The following is a 10,770-nucleotide window of genomic DNA, read 5'->3' as shown; positions in this document are numbered from 1 at the left end:
AACAGCATGGATTACTTATTTATGAAAGACAGAGGGCATGTGTGCATGAGCAGGGAGACAGAGGGAGAGAGACTCTTAAGCAGACTCCTCACTGAGCACAGAGCCTGATGCAAGGGCTCCATCTCATGACCCTGAGTCATGATCTGAGCCAAAACCAAGGGAGAGTCAGACATGTGGACCGACTAAGCCACCCAGACACCCAAACAACATGGGTTTAAACTCCAAATCCCACTTATAACAAAATTTTTTTCAATGAATATACTACAGTATTGTAAAGTATTTTCTCTTCCTTATATGATTTCCTTAATCCAGTTTCTTTTCCCTAAAATATGTGTGTAATTAGAGGGGGTGGCTGGGCAGTTAACAGTCAGTTAAGTGGACGACTACTTTTTAATAATAATTTTTATTATGTTCGTCACCATACAGTACATCTTAGTTTTGATGTAGTGTCCATGATTCATTATTTAACGTATAACACCCAGTGCTCCATCAATATGTGCCCTCCTTATACCCATCACGCGGGCTAGCCCATCCCCACATCCACACTCCCTCTGAAGCCCTCAGTTTGTTTCCCAGAGTCCATGGAACTCGTGGTAGTTCATTCCCCCATACTGATGACAGCCCCCCTTCATTCTTCCCTTTCTTCTCTCAGCTCAGGGTCTTGACCTCAGGGTTGTGAGTTCAAGAAAAGCCCCCATGTTGGGCTCCACACTGGAAGTGGAGCCTACCAAAAAAAATTTTTTGAAATATGTGTAATCAACTATTTAAGTGATCGATAAGACTTCCAGTCAAAAGTAGACTATAAGTAGTTTGCTTTGGAGAGTCACAGTTATACAGGACTTTTAGACAGGCAGGGGTCAGCACCCCTAATGCCCACTTTGTTTATAGCCAACTGTATATTTTTAACTTTTTTTAAAAATTACCTATAACAAGCAGATTTTAGAAATGCAAAGTTTTAAAATATACGCAAAATCCAATCAGACCATGTCACTCCAGTAATTCCAAAGAAAAAGCATGTGATTATATCATTCGATGTAAACAAAAGCAAGGGTAGGGGAAGGCTTTTGATAAAATTTGACATTGTAATTTTTAAAAACAGCTTTAAAAGCCTTGAGGGACTAGAAAGCTGTTTCACTTAATAAAGTATATAAAACACACTGTCTTAAAAGCAACAGCCAAGATCACCCTAAAGAGTGAGAGAACTGGACGTATACCATTAAAATCCGGATAAAACAAAAGATGCATGCTAAAATCATTGTTGACAATGTACTGAAACCCCAAAAGAAATCCAATAAAGAAACAGATTAAAAAGCATTACTTTGGAAAGGAAAACCCAAAACCATCAGTCAGCTAATAATGTAAACATTTATCTAAAAAGCCCAGACACTATGCACTTAAGATCTATCTATTTCACAAGCAAGCAAAAAAATCAACTGAACTATAGAATACTTGGAAAGATTCAGCCACATCAGCATATTTTTATCTAACTGGAAATGATAGTTAAAAATTTAATTAAAAAGATTCTGGCTCCAACAGAATTATCCCTAAAAACATATGAGACCCAGCATGTAGAAAATGCATAAAATAAAAGATAAATGAACCATAAACATCATGTTCATGGCAGAAGAATTCCATGAACCTATCAGTTCTTCTCAAATCACAGTGGATTGAACTCTAAAACAATCAAAATCACCCCAAAGCAGGGATAAATCAAAAATCATGGTAATATTAGGGATGCCTGGGTGGCTCAATCGGTTAAGCATCTGCCTTCGGCTCGGGTCATGGTCCACAGGGTCCTGGGATCGAGTCCCATCGGGTGGGTTCCTTGTTCAGCGGGGAGCCTGCTTCTTCAGCTGCCTGCCCTTTCCATGCTTGTGTTCACTCTCTCTCTCTGATGAATAAAAATAAAATCTTTTTAAAAAATCATGCTAATATTAACATGGAAAAATAGACAAGAATGAGTTAGCAGAAGGTTTTTTTTTTTAAATGGGACATAATGAGAAAAAGGATTAGCATTACCAGACACTATGAAAAATAAAGCTATAAAAATGAAATCAGTTCAGTAATAGTACCAGCGAGACTAGATAACCAAAAACAGACAACCCAAAAAGATATGATATAGGTGAAAGTATAAACCAGTAGGAAATAAAAATAATTATGCACATAAAAGGTGCTAGAATAATAACTATCTATTCTGGCGCACTAAGATCCTTACCTCACACCAAAATACCCAAAAACCCAAAATAAATGCCTGACTTAAAAAACTAAATGTTGAAATTAAATAAACACACAAAATGCTAGTACGATATGAATATGAATATGTGATATTCACTTATGAATATGAATACTTAACTATATCTGGATGAAAAAGGACTTACACTTCAAAGGAAGAAAAATCAAAATTGTCAGTGTAAAAGAAAAAGAAATTATAAAATCAAGCAAATGGAAATAAAACAGTATACTATTAAACCTAAATTGAGGGAGCCTGGGTGGCTCAGTTGGTTAAGCATCTGCCTTCAGCTCAGGTCACGATCTCAGGGTTCTGGGGGATCAAGTCCTGAATCCGGCTTCCTGCTCGGCGAAGTCTGCTTCTCCCTCTCTCCCTCTGTGTCCTTCCCGCTGCTCATGCTCACTCACTCTCTCTCTCAAATAAATAAATGAAAAATCTTTAAAAAAGAAAAAAAACTAAATTAAAAGTATCACGTGAATTGCATAACTTGGGGTTTTGATTTTTTAGTGATAGATTTACTGGATCTATCCCACTAAAATGGCTCCAAAAACGATGTTTCTCCTGGAATAATGAGCACTCCTAGCACCTAAACTGTAGCTTCCAACTCCATTTCCCATGAAGAGCACCAGGGCACCTTAGAGAAATGGCCCATGTCTGGTCAGGGACAAAGGAAGGTACAAGCTGAACTAGGACAACTGGTTGTGCTTTCAAAGATGAACAGAATCATGTCAAAAAGAATACAGAAGGCAATCTGAGAGGAGCCCCCAGTGGCCGCAGGTCTTACCATTTCAGTCTTTAAAAAAAAAAAAAAAGACTATAATATATCAAGCACATCCAACCAATGAAAAACCCTATGTACAATTACATTTTATAAAAATGGAAAAAACAAATAACATATTCATTCCACTTGAGGGCAGCAACTTCTCAACTATTAAAAACTGTTAATTAAAGGGAAAAATTTACCCTGCCTATAAAATATAGGAACTATATTTTATAGTAACCAAATAACCCTGGCCCCAATTGATAAAAAGAGCTTCCACTTTGCAGAGAACATTAACTACTGCAGGCAGAAAATAAATGAATTAGGAAATCATCCAGCTAACCTGGATCAGAATTGTTATTTTTAAATAAGGATTATCAACTGGTGCTAAAAGGGGGAACTTAGGTGACTAGCCTGTGGAGGGAACTGAACATTCATACGGTCCTGAGAGCCACACAGATCACTTTCTGGTCTTATGGGAACCTGATTCAAGAGGAGGGCTCAATTCTCATCACCCTAGTCAGCAGTCAATCTGACCATCTATATAATGGTGGGTCAATCAGATATTCTGTGTCTTCTCACTTGATTCATGGATACTAATGATGTATTCTAGGCAAAATTTGTAACTTTCATCCATTTTAGATACAAATTCTAATTTCCACATAAATATAGCAGAAAGAAGGATACCTAAATGACCCACAAAGGAAACAATAAGACAAATCCAGAAGTTAGGACAAAGTGGTCAGGTCTCTATAACAAGTCAGTGTTAAAAAAAAAAAAAAAAATGGGGGGAAAAAGGAAGGGATGTGCTAGATTAAAAGAATTAAGGATCATAACAAGCAGATACGATGAAGAACATCTCTGAGATCATGGGGATCTCAGTGTAGTATGCTACGGGTATTAGATAAAACATCACTAAAATGAAAATGTACAGATTATTGGCTGAAAAAGTCCATTGCAAAACAATATGTACTTACAGTGGTTCCTCAAAAGTTAAAAATAGAATTACCATATTATCTATCAAGCTCCACTGCTGGGTGTATATTTACTCAAAAGAATTGAAAGCAGGAACTTGAAGACATCTGTATGCTCATATTCCACAGCAACATTATTCCCTGTAATCAAAGGTAGACACAACCCAAGCGTCCACCAGCGGATGAATGGATTAACAAAATGTGGTATATGCATACAGTGGAGTGTTACTCAGCTTTAAAAAAATCAATGAAATTCTGATACATGCTACAACATGGATGAATCTCAAAGACACATCAAATGAAATAAGACTGTCACAAAAGTACAAATATCCATGTGATTCTCCGTGTACCAGGTACCTAGAGTAGTCAAAAGGAGAATGGTGGTTGCCAGGAACTGGAGGAGAAGAGAGCGAGGAGTTGGTATTTAATGGGTATGAAGTCTCAGTTTTGGAAGAGGAAAAGGTTCTAGAGATTGACAGTGGCGATGGCTGTACAAAGAATATGATTGCCGCTTAAGCTGCCACTGAACTGTACCCATAACAATGATTAAAATGGTAAATTTTATAGTATAAATACTTCACCACAACTTTTTAAAAACAGCATTACTACTATATGATCTAATTTCAGTGAAAAAATGCACATACATGAACAGGAAAAATCTAGAAAGATACAAGCTAAATGATCTCTAAGTGGTGAAAACTGCATTTCAACATTAATGTTCTGCAATACCTGTACCGTACTACTTCTGCAGTAAAAGTTGATGTTATATAAGCAAATAGAAAAAAACATGAGTGCTTAAATTTGATTTAAATAAAAATATAAAATGTCTATGATTTCTAAAAACACACCCAAGAAAAAGGAAAATGCTACAGAAAATGATCTGCAATAAGCATGAGATCAAAACTTAACAACCAAATGTACTTCGAAAAGCTCTTACAAATAAAAATTTTTACACTTTAAAGTCCAAATAGAGAAATGGGCAACAGGCTTGAACAGGAAAACACCAATGCCGTTGAAGAGGAAGTTCAAGTATCCAATACACGCGGGGAAAAAAACCCAAAGATAATAAACAATAAATGAGATAAACTCAAATTAAATTACCTATAAAATATCATTCTCCTCACAATCAGATTGTTGAAAGTGTAACGCACTCTCAGATGTTCCTGTGATATTAAAAATTTGATCACATCTTTCTGGAGGAGCAATTTAACCATATGTATCCTGTGCTTTTAAAACAGTTACAACTAATGAGCGACCTGATACAGAAACACAGATGAACCTCAAAACCAGAGCCGAGTGGAAGTGTTACATAAAGAGTATACTATGGAATTCTGTGGGGGCGCAGGCGTTCACAAGTGAGGACAATATTATACCTTGACAGAGGTTTGGATTACACAGCTATATGTATGCATTTGTCAAAACGCAGCAAATGTACAATAAGTATTTCATTACAGTATGTAAATTCTACCTTAAAAAAAGAAAAAAATACTGAACTCTAATGATATTCATGCTGCAGTGTTGAAGAGAAGAGCACTAATGTCTGCAATTACTTTAAAATGCATCAAAGAAAAGAGATGTATGGAGAGAGGAAGGAAGGATAGATGGATACACTATCCATCTATATAGTATAGTAAAATGCTAATGTAAAAATACGGAGACTGGGCATACCAGTGTTCATCGTAAAACTCCTTCAAGAATGTTTGTACATTTGGGCCAGCCAGCTGGCTGGTAAGGCATGTGACTCCTGACCTCTGGGTCATGGAGTTCGAGCCCCATGTTGAACATGCAGCTTACTTGGAAAAAAAAAAAAAAGAAAAAGAAAAAGAAATGCTGTGTATTTGAGATTTTTCATAATAAAGTGTTAAAAATACAAACAAATAGTGAAGAGCCATTAGAAAAGCCTTCTGGAGTGCTGGAAATGGTCTATCTTGATCCGAATTGGTAGTTGTATGTGTAGCTGCGTGGTAAATTTGTATCAAGCTGTACATTTAGATTTTTATACACTTTGCTGACTGCATTTATACCTCAAAAAATGTCTTCAATATACAGCAATCAGAATACTTTCAAGTGCATATAATTAATATCCTCAAAAAAATAAGGAGTATGATGCAACCAAAACACACGAGAGTAAGCAGTAGAGAGGGAACAAAGCACATATCTTGAACACAAAACCTGTCGAATTTAAGAGCTCAACAGGCTGGAGAGTGGAGGAGACGTTGAGGACTGAGTCAGAGAGCTAGCTACAAGAGTACCTTCCACAGCCCTCCCAGACGACAGCACAGAGATGGGAAAGAAAAAGCAGAGACAAAGGACAGATTGAGATTGTCTAAATCCTACAAATTTGGACGGAACCACAGAAAGGAAATGAACAAATGGAAAGAGGACAACATCTGAAAGAAATAATAGCTCGATGTTTCTTAGAACTAAAGAACAAAACTGTTAAAAAGTTATTGGAAGTCATCTACCCATGGATGTAAGGAAACATACCACCATGTTATGAGAAAACTCCTCCCGACCGCAATTTCAGTGACTGCGTAACTTAAAGCGATCCTCGGTCCTTTCCCTATTTTCAAGCCATCTACAATGAATGTTACTTTATAATGCAGAAAAGTAAAAGTTTCCTTTTTATAGAAGCAAATCAGAACCAAAGGACAAGAGGAGGCTTTTTAAAACTCTCACCTTGGAGCACCTGGGTGGCTCAGTCGGTTAAGCATCTGCCTTCAGCTCAGGTCATGATCCCAGGGACTGGCATGGAGCCCCATGGACCTCCCACCTCCCAACAGGGACCCTGCTACTCCCCTCTGCCCCTCCCGGGACCTCCCCCACAATGGACACATGGGCTCTCTCTCTCAGTAAATAAAATCTATTTAAAAATTAAAAATAAATAAATAAAAAACTCTCACCTCTTTAATTCTGGCTTTTGCCCCATGCTGTTGTAGTGAACCTATAGAGTGGTCACTGCAAACTTGTTAGAATCATTTGATGCCTTTAAGTTTTGCCTTCTTTAGGCCCTTCAATAGGGACAATAAAATCCACTCCTTCCCTACCTACAGGAGTTTGGGAACATCAAATAAGATGATGTATAAAAACAGCGCTTGGTAAACTGTGGAGTGCTATACGAATGATGACACGTTATCACAGTCCTCCCAAGCTGGTAAACTAACCTCTGAGTCGCCCTCACTGCCCTGCCCCTCACTCCCCAAGTCACAGTATGTCCCCTAGTCTGCCAGCTCTTCCTTCACTCATTCCCTCCTTTCCCAAACCACCACACTAGAACATTACCTATACCTGATTTTTACCCTATGCCTGAACCAGCCACCACCCCTGGAGCAGTGCCCCCACCTCTAGCTTTTCCTCACCCGGCCTCTCTCGGCAATTTCTTCCCTAAAACTTAATCTTCATAAAATAGGTTAACCTGTAACTACCCTGCTGAAAATGAAAAGCCTTTGGGAGTTGTATAGGTTTACAGGATGGACTTCCACGAACTCCCCGCCCCGCTTTCAGGCCTCCCTCTTACCTGTGGTCAGGGTTCCCCAAATTCTGCACAACAAACCAACACCGCCCACTGCATGTACATCCCCCTATTGCTACCTATCCAGGTCCTCCCAGTCTTCCCTAAGAGGCGGGGGGCGAAGGTAACCTGCATCTTATGACCAATCCAGACCCGGCTCCTGCCTGTTCTCTAAACACGCTCTCCATCCCTCAGGTGCTAGCCTCACTTCCAGCTCAGAGGCCTGCCCCACCTCTCAGGAGAACTACTTGTGCCCTGAGGGGCAGGGCCTGGCATTGTCCTCCTACATCCTCTAAACTAGGCTCTGAAAATTAACCTGTTAATCATTTTAGTACTTAAAAAAGAAAACTTTCTTTGCCTAACTGAATTTCTTAATTACTTCTTTGGTTTTCTGTGTAGCTGTAATACCTATGTGTATATTCTATTTATCATAATACACTGTTTAGCTATTATGCTTTAAAAGTTATACTTTGTAAATTCTTCTGTAACTTTCTCTCAACATTGTTTTGAAATTGATCTATGTTGACACCTGAAGCTACCCATTCATTTTCAAAGTTATGAAGTATCCCTTTTCAATATATTTGAATATATCACAACTTATTTATTCACTATATTGCTGATAGATATTGGAGTTTAATAAAAGGTTGCTATTAGAAACAATGCTGTTATGAGCATTCTTGTACATGTTTCTAGTTCACATGTGTAAGCATTTCTAAAAAGGTGAAACTGCTAGGTCATAGGTCACACGTTCAACTATACCTAGTAATGACAATGGTTCTCCGAGGATGAATACTTCTACCTACAGTGTTGAAGACTGCCTCAAATACTACAATCAAGCTTTTAAATGTTTGCGATCGTGGGTGTAAAATGTTATTTCATAGTGGCTTTAATTTGCATTTCCCCAATGAGGTCTTTTCATGTGTTTATTAGCCATTTGGTTTCCTCTTAAATAACAGGCCAGTCTGTGTTTCAACTGGGCTGTCTTTTTCTTAATTGACATGCAGGCATTCTACATATATTCTGGATACTAATTCTTCATTGGTATTACGTGTTACAAATTTTTCTTCCAGACTATGGTTTTCCCTTCCTTTTCACTCTCCTTTGATGAAAGTACTTTATTTTTTAAGGTAGTTGAATTTGTCAACCTTTTCCTTTATGGCAAATGGTTTTGTGTAACTTGTTTAATAAGCCCTTCCTTGCAGAGGTCATGAAAGGATTTATATTTCCTTTTAGAAAAAAAGTGTTATAAACTTCAAAGGAAGCTACATAAGCGATCAATAATAAGCACATAAAATAGTACTCAAAATTATTAACCATTGAGGAAATGCAAGTCAAAACCACAATGAGAAACCACTACACATCCACCAGGATGGCTAAAATTAGAAACTGATAATAACGCAAACAGGGAGCAGGATGTGGAGCCACTGAGCTTTTATTATACATTGTTGGCAGGAGTGTGAAATTGGCAGAACCGTGTCAGAAAAGGTCAGGCAGTGTCTTAAAAAACTAAACATACACCTATCCTGTGATCAGCAACTCTGCTTGGTATTTCCCGAAGAAATGAAAGCATATGTCCACAAAATAATTTACACTAGGATATTCATAGCAGCATTATTAATAGCCCAAAATTAGAAAGAGCCCTGTTGTTATCCATCAACAAAGAATGAAGAAGTGGACTGGGATCTAGTCATAACAACAGAATACTACTTAGCAAGAAAAAACATGCAACAAGTGTGTGTAACATAGATGAATCATGGAAATACTGTGCTGAGTTCAAGGAGCCTTATACAAAAAATACATATTTTTAAGATCCTATTGATATGAAGCCTAGAATAAGGCAAAATAATTTATAATGTATAAAAATCATAACAGTGGTTGCTGGCAGATGGGGTTAGGCATGGGGAAGGAGCATAGAACTTTCCGCTGGGGGGACAATAATATTCTGTATCTTAGCGAAGTTGCACTTAGTATATACATCTGTCAAACAAAGAAACAAATTTTGAACTCTAGTAAGTGACGGGTATACTGTAGGTGTTCAGGAGTTAAAATGCACTGATGTCTGGAACCGAATTCATGCAAAAACAAAGCAGCTGTGATGGACAATGGGATAGAAAAGAGGTGATAAAGCACATAGGGGAAAATGTTAACTGCAAATCTAGGTGGGAGGTAGATGGAGCACACATTCTTTCAACTTCATACTTGAAATTTTCACAATATTAGAGAAAAGGAACAAAAACATTTTCAGAAGGAAGAGACTGGCTTTAAAAAAAAATAAAGCGGATATATTTGAGCAAAGTTTGCCTTTGAGAGAGGTGATGGAAGAGAACCTCAATCCTTACACATGCTAGTAGCTTGGAGTTTGCAAAAAGGCTTTACAAAGATCATTTTAAGTGATCCCTGCAAAACCTGGGTATTCTAGTCTCATTTTACGGCAGAAAACTCGGGATCGAATTTGCCAAATATCCACACAGCCAGTGCCTGGTGGAGCTGGACCTAGCACGAGAAGGTCTAGCTCTTCTGTGGTCTTTCCAAACACACCTCACTAGGGAGTTACCATCCTCCCCAAACAACTGAGGGGCAACGATGCAAACTGCTGATGTGCCACTACCCCCTTGGGCTGTCCCACCAACCCGGAGTGCGGGAGCGAAGTGGCTCCCTGTCCCTTAGCAGCACATGAGGGGAGAGACACAAGCAGACAGTAAAGAAGCATGAATTCAACCCGACCCATTCAGCACAAAGCACTGGCAAGCCCCAGTCCCGAGTTCTTTGAGGCCATCTTCAAAGTTTAGAAATCTGTGACATCCTTCCTGTCTGTGTGTGGATGGACAAACTGCATATGATGCCTGTAGCTAAGAAACTGCAATACAAAACTTGTCAAACCCTTCTCTGACAAGATACTCCACCACTCTTCTTACCAGAGCAGAACACAAGTAGAACAAGAAGGAGGGGGCCAAGAACATTTTGCTCAACCCTAACACGGCCAGAATTGAAGAGCAAAGCTTTAGCAATCACCCACACATTAATCACTTTGGCTTCAGGGTATTTTGGCTTTTGTGAAAGCACATACAACACACCCCAACAGTTTGTTAAATTTAAACAAGGTGAGATAGCCTTAGAGACTGGTGCATTTATCCAAACATTCACAGAGTGTGCTAGCAGCTTTGGGAAAATATGAGAATCTAGGACATAGTCCTTGTCCTCAAGAAGGCCTATAATCCCACAGGAGGCTCAAGTCAGACCTCCCTGAGCTGCAAGGGCTACAGAGGGAGATCCTAAGAGCTGAGAAGAGAGTGCA

General features: G+C 38.6%; 1 protein-coding gene across 1 annotated transcript in view; it reads right to left on the bottom strand.

Annotated features, from left to right (window-relative positions):
* Positions 1 to 10,770, bottom strand: part of PDE8A (phosphodiesterase 8A) — a 172,380-nt gene that overhangs the window by 138,456 nt on the left and 23,154 nt on the right. The window lies entirely within an intron of this gene.

Source organism: Ursus maritimus, unplaced genomic scaffold (genome assembly GCF_017311325.1).
Source record: "Ursus maritimus isolate PB19 unplaced genomic scaffold, ASM1731132v1 scaffold_27, whole genome shotgun sequence".
Taxonomy (NCBI): domain Eukaryota; kingdom Metazoa; phylum Chordata; class Mammalia; order Carnivora; family Ursidae; genus Ursus; species Ursus maritimus.
This window is presented reverse-complemented; position numbering and strand designations above follow the sequence as displayed.